This window comes from Triticum aestivum, chromosome 6D (genome assembly GCF_018294505.1).
Source record: "Triticum aestivum cultivar Chinese Spring chromosome 6D, IWGSC CS RefSeq v2.1, whole genome shotgun sequence".
In the NCBI taxonomy this organism is placed as follows: Eukaryota; Viridiplantae; Streptophyta; class Magnoliopsida; order Poales; family Poaceae; genus Triticum; species Triticum aestivum.
The window spans coordinates 230,283,556-230,294,306 of NC_057811.1; the positions used below are offsets into that span (position 1 = coordinate 230,283,556).

The 10,751-nt window shown below is 40.4% G+C and overlaps 1 long non-coding RNA gene across 1 annotated transcript; it reads left to right on the plus strand.

The window, feature by feature from the left end:
* Positions 1-1,853: 1,853 nt before the first annotated feature.
* On the plus strand, positions 1,854-3,485 carry LOC123144523 (uncharacterized). The gene is made up of 2 exons (XR_006471627.1): positions 1,854-2,503; positions 2,865-3,485. It is a non-coding gene; the product is annotated as an uncharacterized lncRNA (long non-coding RNA).
* The last annotated feature ends 7,266 nt before the right edge of the window (positions 3,486-10,751 follow it).

Consider the following 10,751-nt stretch of genomic DNA (forward strand, 5'->3'; position numbering starts at 1 on the left):
ATATCGCACTTGAAGGTTCACCGAGGCTTCACTGCCTTATAAACTGAAAAAAATTTAGAGATATCACAGGGGAAATTTGGATGTACCCAATTCATCATAATCACATGAACTTGCTGGCTGCATGTGTGAATCAAACGTATCATGAGAGACAAGATAGAAAGGTCAAGCTCTGTAAATACTGATTCAATGCACACTAAACCTTGCCTTGTATCAAACTGAGCCAGGTACAATTGGATAAGAAGCATGACACAAAAGAGACAAAGATTAAAAGATGTGGACACACCATGCCATAGCATCAGAACTTAAATAACTTAAAAAGCAGGCTAGCACTGGCTATAGTCATAATGAAACGGAGCCCCTAAGAGCATTAATTCGTATAAAGGGTAAATTCGCAGCACAGCCAGGATGATAAGAAAATCTTGCGACGACAAATATTTTGAGATACTAAAACAACATGTTGTGACTATTTATATGCCTCTCATGCATTGTGCAGCAACATTCTCTATGCGTGTAACACCTACAACCACTTTGCTGACTCTGATATCTCCCTTCCTTACTTGTTGTTCTCCCACTTCTCTTGCACAACATGAACATATTCTTCTGCCCAAACCAGAAACAGACCAAAAATAACAGAGATACCATCTACAATCCTACATTACCAATACATCAGTCCATTGCATTTCCATTTCATACGATACAAATAAATCGAGTGAGAGAAAACACATATAGATAGGCAGTCGGGGACGGTGACGGAGGCCTTGGTGCAAATCCGCAAACCCTCCAGCGTCTTGATGCACGGTCAATGAAGGTGCGGCATGTTGCTGAAGCCTGGTCCAGGAGGAGGTAGTGGCCCCAACGGAAGGCTTGCCTGGAAGGCTGTGGCAAGGAGGGTCGACGAAGAGCTAGTGGTGGTGCGCACTGCCGTTAAAGACAAGGAAAGGAAGGGACGTAAGAGGCACACATACCATGGTGCATCGCTCTCCAGCTCGGAAGGAGAGGGTCTGCTCACCAATGGCAAGTGTGTAGAGCTACGACAACAAGTTGGCGGCGCCCTGGAGTGCCCCATAGATGGCTTGTTCTATCACCAACAGCCGCGCTGCCTCGGCCCTCCGCTTCTTCCACGGTTCCACCAGGCAAATCGTCTCAGCACCATCCATCCCAAATCGAGGGCCCAATGCCCCGAACCAGAAGCTAATTGAGAATAGGGAGGTTGGTTCCGAGATGATTGAGGAAGAAATTGCGGCACACACCAATCGGCGGGTAAGCGAACGAGGAGGAGGCAACAGTGGCGGCAATATACGACGAGCGGCTAGGGCGGCGGCGGAGATAGTTTAGGTTAGGAAATCGAAGGGGCCGAAAACTGCTCGGGGGCTACAATTCTTTAGGGTATGGGCCATAGCTCTTGAACCCACCATCACTCGATGTAAAATTACATTTGTTAGGCTGGAAATTTACGATGGAGGCTTGGTTGAGCCATGCGCATGCGGTGCGGTGCGATTTGCGCCGTCTGGCTCGCCCGATCGACCATGAAGAATAATATATATATATATATAGGGTAGTATATATACTAATTTTTAGGTAGTATGTACCATGTTTTGAGTATGCTCTTTTTTACGTACAAATATGTACGCATTTTATAAATATAACAAAAACTATGAACTCATATGCAAATTTTTCATATAACTTGCTTTGAAATATCTTAGATATAGTATATAAACATATTTAAAATAATAAAATATTATATATAGTACCATATGGTAATATATGACACATGTGGAGTAACTACCACCGTGTGATAGGATAGATTTTCCATATATATAACTGAGCCGAAGGGATGTTCCCGAACTAAAAAAAACAGAGCCCCTTTCCCCCCCTACCCGCTTCCACCTTCTTCCCCCACCCGCTTCCACCACCGAGCCACGCCGCACCCGCTCTGAAACCGGCCGCCGCGCCACCTCCGACCCCCGATCCGGCCACCGCGCCACTTTCTACCACCGGATCCTCCCGCGGATCCACCTCCTCCCCCTGGATCCGCCGCCGGCCGCACCTTCTCCCCTGGATCCGCCTGCGGCGCCAACCGCCCATGCCCCGCCCCGCCCTGGACCCACTCACCTCCCGCCGCCGATGCCGCGCCGCCCCGAACGTCCCCGTGGCCGGTGCCGTGCCGCCCCGAACCTCCCCGTCGCCGGTGCCGTGCCGTGCCCCAAACCTCCCCGCCGTCGGTGCCCCGCCCCACCTCTCCCACACCGGCCGGGGCCCCCGCCACCGGTGCCCCCCTCTCCGCCGGCCCCGTCAACACCAGGCGCCGGAACGTCAACAGCGACGAGATCGACTGCCTCCCGAGTCGCGCGCCCCCCGCGTTCCCTTCCGGCGACCGCCCCGCCCCCCAACTTCTTCTGAACTTCTCCAACCTCCTCCCTAGTCTAGAGCTTTGAGTCCAGGCCCCTGCACCAAAAAATCAGCGTCCACTCCTATGGAAATTCTTCTCCAAAATCTTCCGGCAGTGAGTGTTCTTCATGTTTTGCACTTCTGCCCAGCTTCTTCTGAACTTCTGTTTGTTTCATACCTAGTGAATTTGCCTTGAAATTAGACCATCCATATATACCTTCAGCTCAGTAAAAATAGTTTGTCTAGAAACTGGTACTACTGTTAGTTACTTTTACATAATTCTTAGATGGTTGGTTAGCCTAAATCAGTAGGCACCGAGCTAAAAAATTCTGAAACTCTACACACTCCTCTAGCGGACAGCAAAGGGATGCTCTAACTGAAACTCTAAAACTCAATTGTGTCGTGAGTGCCTAACTATGTTCGTCCATGCAGCTCTCATCACAAACTCTTTGTTTTGCCTTGTGAAAACGATGCAGATGTGGGCATCCAGTCGCGGAGAGATTTTGCGGAGCGCTGCATTCCGTCGTCGTCGACCCCGTGGCCGTGGGCAACCAGGCAGCTGATGTAGATACATCCTGAGCGGTAGTGCTATTCTACTGTCCGCATTGCAGATATATGGTTGGTGATTTGCCACTTGTTAAATTACATGATGAGATGACATGAGCTGTGAAAAAGGAGCGAGCAGGACACAATAAAGATGATGTCCTGACTTCATTTTTGGGACGTGTTTTCTCAGTAACTATCTTGTTCTTGCTCATTTTGTTGAAAGATGGTCTTGTGTTCTGTGAAGATGTGAACAAAAATATGTATTCACAACAAAGAACACAAAGATGTTGTGGTGATGTAAAGTCCGCCCCAGCATCTGTAGTTTTCCAGATTGCTATCAATATTTTTGTAATCTTAACGGTGGCTTTGATGCAATTTATTTCTGTAGATGTATAAAACCTGTTCGATTCATGGTGAACAAAAACATGTTGCTGCATGTGGAGTGTTCCTGACTTGAGCGTGTATTTTATTTTGATTTATGTGGCATTATATATGAGGTACTGTGGTACTGAGGTTTGGTTGGAAATGAGTGAGGGAGTTAATTTGTTTGAGCCTTGGACTTGTTGCTGCTTTTTCTAGTAGCATCATGGTACCAGCATTTCGTACATTGATGTTTCCTCTCTACTAGGCGGTGTGATGTTTTAGGAACAAACTTTGTTGCTAAACACAACAAAAATTGTAGGTACAATGACTCAATTGCAGCCCACTCTTTTTGCACCTAGATGTTATGATGCTACAATTTTTTTGAAAGTTCAAAGATGACAATTATAGAAATTCGATGAATGCTCTGTTGTGCTTGTACTACTGTGCTAAAAATTTGCTTTAACTTTTTTGTGAAGGTCAAAATATTGTGTTCGAGAAGGTCAAGTGTGTCATGTGTATCTCAGCAAGTTCAAATAATTTAAACATGCAAAATGTTGTGTTCGAGAAGGTCCAGTGTGTTATGTGCATCACCTCGCCCCCACTGAATCTTCTGCATTTTTTGTGTATTCTTCGGAAGTTCAGGTCATCATAAGTTCCGTCGATTGTGCTACTCTTATGAAAAAGTTCAGCACAGAGGCAGGTCTATGCGTGCAGACCGGGGAGGATGACGAACCACGCCTGGTGCCTCTACCCTCGTGAACAGATGGAGGAAGAAGGTCACCACAGAGGCAGGAAGAAGGTCACCATAGAGGCAGGGAGAAGGTCACATAAGGTGCAGGAAGATTGTCAGAGTTCAGGAATGGGGTGTGTGTGATCTTTGTGCTGTTTTTGGGGTGCAAATTAACATGGGTATGCGATCTCACATCCTGTGTATTCTTGAGATGGCCTCCCTTAGCCTCAAAACCATATTGCATATACATATGATAGTCCCAATGCTACGGTCACGTGTAAAATAAAATTAGATATATGCCACTATCGATTTTTTCCTTCAGGTGGTCTTCATCACCGTTCTATAATTCAGATGTTCCTTGGTTGCACCTAGTTCCATCGCTCCACCTCAATACTGATTCTTTCATCTAGATCTCGCTTGTTATTTTGTATTTTTTTTCTTTTCTGAAAAAGCATTTGCTCTGGAATCCGGATCCGATGATGTAGCTTTGGCTATTCTTGAAAACGTGGAGAAAATTGTACATTCTCGGTAGGTCAAAATTTTGGCTTTAATTTATTTTTTGCGAAGGTCAAGATGTTGTGTTCGAGAAGGTCGAGTGTGTTATCTCAGCAAGTTCAAATAAATTTAAACATGCAAGGTGAAACATCGGAGAGTTGTGATTTTTTAGAACTTCAAGTGACAAACAAATTTGAAAAGAGCACAAAACAAAATTTAAGTATAGTAAAATCACTGCAAAACACTAACAAGAAAAAGAATGTTCTCTTTGTCATCGAAGGCAAAAGGAAAAATTAATGAAAGTGGGGATGCATTTTACGCATTTTCTAAAAGAACTAAGAAGTTCGAATTAAACTAATAGAGTAGTTCGATCTTAATAAGTAATTCACCTTTTCTGTTTCCATAAATAATACCAAGAAGTTCAAATTAAAATAACGAAGTAGTTCAATCTTAATAAAAATACACATTTTCCTATTTCTAAATAATAAAACCAAGAAACTCACATTAAAATAACATATTTTTTGTTTGTATAACTAGGACTTTTCCCGTTATTAATGAATAACACCAAGAAGTACAAAATAAAAAATGAAGCTATTTGATGTTTGTAAAAAAACTCAGATTTCCCCAATACTAAAGATTAAAACCAAGAAGTTCAATTTTTGAAAACGGAGCAGTTCAATGTATATAAAAAACTCAAGTTTTCTTGTTAGTAATGAATAAAACAAAGAAGTTCAATTGGAAAAAACAGAGCAGTTTCATATTTATTTTTACAAACTTGGATTTTTCTAGTTACTAAAGAGTAAAACCAATAAGTTCAATTCGAAATAACGAAGAAGTTCGAAGTTTCTAAAAAAACTCCAGTTTTCACATTTCTAAAAATACACAAAGTTCAAATAAAAAAGGTAGAGCGGTTCAATATCTATAAAAAACTCAGATATTTTCACATAACCGAGAGAAGTTCATATTGATAACTGCCAAAAGTTCACGTACTACAAAGTGTGCATTTGTAGGAAGAAAAAAAGAATGAAAAGGCAAAGGCTAAAAGTTTTGTTGCTAGAAGTTCAAGTGCTCGGCCCGAGAAAGATTCAAAAATTCTTGTGAGAGAGGTTGAACAAAAATACGTGACAAAAGTTCGAGGTGAAAACTACGGGAAGTTCAAGTACTACACGGAATGCGTTTCAGAAAAGAATATAAGAATAGAAAATAAAAAGCTTAAAATATTTGTTGCAAGAAGTTCACGTGCTGCTCCCAGTGAAGTTCAAGATCTCTAGTGCGAGACGTCCGACCTTCAATTACATGTAAAAAACAGGCAAAAAACGACGTTGTTTTTGCCATTTTTAAAACTGCTCTCAAATGACAAAAAATTGTAACGTCTGTCTACATGAAAAAGATGCTCATATTCATAAGCTTTCCAACGGTATATTGTATGACATATTCCGATGAATGGTTTAAAAGTTTTTATGTATACCGTTAAAAACACATTTTTACGCATTAAAAAATATATTTTGAACCATTGCGAGTATGAAAAACCGATCAACACGAAAAAGTTGCGTGTTTTCAAGAGCTTTCCACTGGTATATCATTTGCTTAAATTAAAATAACAGAGTGGTTTGATGTTTATAAAAAAAATTCCCGTTACTAACCAAAAACTAAGAAGTTCAAATTTCAAAATGGTGAAGTTCAATGCCTATAAAAAAATCAGAATTTTCTCGCTATTAAAAGAATAAAACTCAGAAGTTAAAATTTTAGAACATCTTGATGGTTAGATGTGTGTTAAAACCATGTGAGTGTATGTGTGTGTAGGTGCGTGCCAACACAAAAGTTCAGATGAGGAAAAGGTAATAAAATGAAACCTAAAAGTATTCATTGCAACAAGTTCCCCCCAAAAGGGAACAGACCATCGAAATATCCACATGGCTAGAAAAATTAAAATTTTCCCCATTCTATAAAAACTAGAAGTTCAAATTAAAAATAACGGCACGGTATCATTATTTATATAAAAAAAGCATTTTCCCAGTTAAACCAATAAAACTAAGAAGTTCAAATTTAAAAAATGGTGAAGTTCGATGTCCATAAAAAATTCAGATTTTTCACAATATTAAAAAATAAAACCAAGAAGTTCAAAATTTCAAAACAAAGAGGTTCAAAAAACTCGATTTTCCTCGTTACTAAAGAATAAAACTTAGAAGTTCAAATTAAAATAACAGAGAAGTTCGAAGTTGATAAAAACCTCAGATTCTCATTCTAAAGAATAACTAATAAGTTCAAATTAAAATAAGGGAACAACAAAAAAAGTTTTTAAAAGATTTTCCCTGTTTTTTTTAAATTCGGATTTTCCCCGATACTAAAGATTAAACCAAGAAGTTCAATTTTAAAAACAGAGTAATTCTATGTACATTAAAAACTCAGTTTTTCTTGTTACTGAAGAATAAAACCAAGAAGTACAATTTAAAAACGTGGAGAAGTTTGTTATTTAATTAAAAACTAGAATTTTTTTGGTTACTAAAGAATAAAACAAATAAGTTCAATTCAAAATAACAAAAGAAGTTTGATGTTTCTAACAAAACCACAATTTTCATATTTCTAAAAATACATAAAATAAATTCAAATAAAAAAGTTAGAGCGGTTCGATATAGAAGTTCGATGATTATAGAAAACTCAGATTTTCCTCGTTATTAAAGAATGTAAACAAGAAGTTCAAAAATAAAAAACTAGAAGTTCAACTTTTAAAAATAGAACGCTTCAAAATTTCATAAAGAAGGATTAAGAAATAAAACCAGGAATTCCATATTAAAAAGATGGAGAAGTTCAATGATTATAGAAAACTTAGATTTTCCTCGTTATTAAAGAATGAAAACAAGAAGTTCAAAAAAAAATAACAAAAAGTTCAACTTTTAAAAATAGAGCACTTCAAAATTCATAAAAAAGGATTAAGAAAGTGAGATTAAAAATTCATTAAAAAACTCAGATATTTTCACGTAACCGGGACAAGTTCAGATTGATAACTGTCAGAAGTTCACGTACTACACGGTGTGCATTTTGTATTAAAAAAGAATAAAAAAGCAAATGCTAAAAGTTTTGTTGTTATAAATTCAAGTCCTCCGTCGGAAGAAGTTAAAAAAATTATTGTGAGAGAGATTTGTACAGAAGGAATATCATTTGTGTAACACTAATGAATGGATGAGAAAATTACAAACGAAAATACGTCACAGAAGTTCAACGTGAAAACAGCAGGAATTTCAACTACTACATTGAATGAATTACAGATGAAAAACTTTTAAAATCACCGCGAGTATGGAAAAATGATCAACACGGGAAAGTTGCGTGTTTACAGCAGCTTTCCACCGGTATATCATTTGCTCAATTCCGGTGAGTGTTCTGGTGAGTGGATGGAGAGCTGCATGCAAAAAACCACGCGAAAAACAGAGTGATGTTCAAGTAGACATGCCGAGAAGTTCAAGTTCTTCACGCGGTGCATTTTCGAAGAATCTGTTTCGCGATAAAGGCAGAACAGATGATCCCGTGGTTTCCCAAATTACATGAAAATGGCTAGGAATCAGAGTAAACCATCAGCACGAAAAAGTTCCACATTTTCCGCAGCTTTTCAACGATATATTATTTTCCCCATTCCGGTAAAGTTTGTAGAAATTACGGCGAAAATACGTTTTTAGCCATTTTCAAAATTGACTTAAAACAGTAAGGAATTGGGAGAGACAATATATACCAAAAAGTTTTGCATTTCCTCAAGCTTTCCAACGCCATATCATTTGCTGCATTCAGACGTATGGTTAAAAAATTAGCTCGAAAATATGAAATCGGTGGAACTTGTACCATTTTTAAATTATTTTTAAACTGTTCAAAATTAGGAAAAACTTTCAACAAGAGAAAGTAGCGCATTTTCATAAGCTTTCGAATGCCATATCATTTGCCTCAATTGGATTAGTCGTTTAGAAGTGACATCAAAAATAAGAACTCGGCTGTTCGGTTTGCGAAATTTTACGATTTTCCAAATTACTCTTTAACCATAGGGAATTAGAGAAAACTTTCAACATGTGGAAGGAGCGGTTTTACAGTAGCTTTCCAATGCCATATTATTTTCCAAATTCCGATAAACAGTTTAGAAATGCGATCGAAAATACGATTCACGTTTTTTATATTAAGAAAAAACGGTTTTCAAAACTACTCTTAAACCGCTTATATTTTGCCAAAAATTTAAATTGGGTCATGATACTGGTGTCCATAGCTTTCCAGCGGTATATCACAAGCCTCATTTGGACAATGTTGGCGGAAGTTCAACCTAGCACAGGGGGAAGTTCAGGTCGAACAACCCAAGCAGTAAAATTGCAAAAAAACGCAACTTCATCACAACCCGAGAGCATATCCGCCAACTAGTGAGATTCCTATTTAAAATGGGTATTTAGTTGCTAAAAAATGTTTCTAGATTACACTAACATCATATAGAACACAACTAACCGGAATAATTCGCGCGGGAGACACGGTTGCGAAGATAGCCCGAAGGTCGGGTTCGTACAGAGGGAAGTTCAGGCGAGTTACCCAGGCAGTTCAGGTTGTGATCAGAATATTATTCTGATCCCGTGATCAGAATAGTGTTTATGTATATATATATATATATATATATACACACACACACACATATGTATATAACTGAAATAAATATCCAATTACATAAGTGACTATACAGATCATTCGCACACACCTTAATAAACAATTGCATGCATTCTAAACTAGGAGAAACGATCATAGTAATCTACTTCTTGTGACGCTCCCGCCATCGCTCTATGGCTCGATCCCTCGTCTGGGGTAGGAAGAAGACACTTCCTCATGTGAACGATCCACGTGTACATCTCGTAGCTTGTGTACGTGTCCTTGGCCGCGTACTTGACGTGTTGTTCATCCAGTCTCTCATGCCAGAAACCGTGCCAGGCGTTCTTGTCCTTCTTTCTGTTATCCTTCATCTTCATGTAGTAGGGGTCGATGATGGTCGAGGCGAGGTCAACCAGGGAGTTCTGTTTGTTGTTGTCGCTGCCCCAGACCTTGTAGTGGTCCTGAATGTCGACAAGATTCTAGCATTTCAAGCCTGAAACCTTGAGCGCTTTTAGATCGTTGATGGTGTCCATCGTAGAGAAATTGTAGTCAGAGCTGTTGATAAACCTGGAGAAACGCTCGCAAGGCCTTCTGGCCAGGTGGTATTGGTAGACAAGGACGTCATGTCGCACGCACAACTGGTCAGCGACACCTTCTCATCGTGCCCGGCACGACCGATGGTGTACTCCAGGTCGAAGCCGACCACTTGGTACTTGTCCTCAGCAAGCAACTGTTCCATAGTTTGGATGGAGCTCTCCACCGAGACCGGCTCGTTCGTGTACACCACCAAGAGCGCCTTCCCACTCATGTGGGTGTCCACTATGTGATACGTGGTGAACTGCCACCCGTTGTCGTCGTTGGCCGCTGGGAGCACCATTTGAGCCACGGGGAGCGCCATTGGAACCGTTGGATGTCCTCTCTAAATGTATCGTCATGGGTGTGATTATTGTGTCATGTGGCGCGAGAGATGAAGGTAAATGGCCGCAAGAATAAATGGTGGCCGGGCGGCCTGGATTCTCGGCGCATCTGCATGATAGTTTTTGCAGTGGATAACTGCATCATGGCGCCGCGCTTGGCGCAACCGTATGCACACGAACGTACATGATCATGCGTCGGCCCCAAACACTGGCAACGCCCTTGGAGGGACGAGGGAAGAGCGCCCGAAGGGACGCAAGAGCAGAGCGCGCGCGGCGGGACGCGAGCAGAGCGCCCCATGGCTACCTCAACCGCGAGCAACCACACGCATAGAGCAGTTGAACACGCAGGGAATGGTCGTCTACAAGCCGGCCGACAGTTGCATTGCTGCGTAGAGAGCGGCCGTGTGCTACTACCTCTGTCTTGGTCTATTAGTCCCCTTTATATTCTGTGCCATATTTTGTGAAGGAAATATGCCCTAGAGGCAATAATAAAGTATTATATATTTCCTTATATCATGATAAATGTTTATTATTCATGCTAGAATTGTATTAACCGGAAACATAATACATGTGTGAATACATAGACAAACAGAGTGTCACTAGTATGCCTCTACTTGACTAGCTCGTTAATCAAAGATGGTTATGTTTCCTAGCCATAGACATGAGTTGTCATTTGATTAATGGGATCACCTCATTAGGAGAATGAC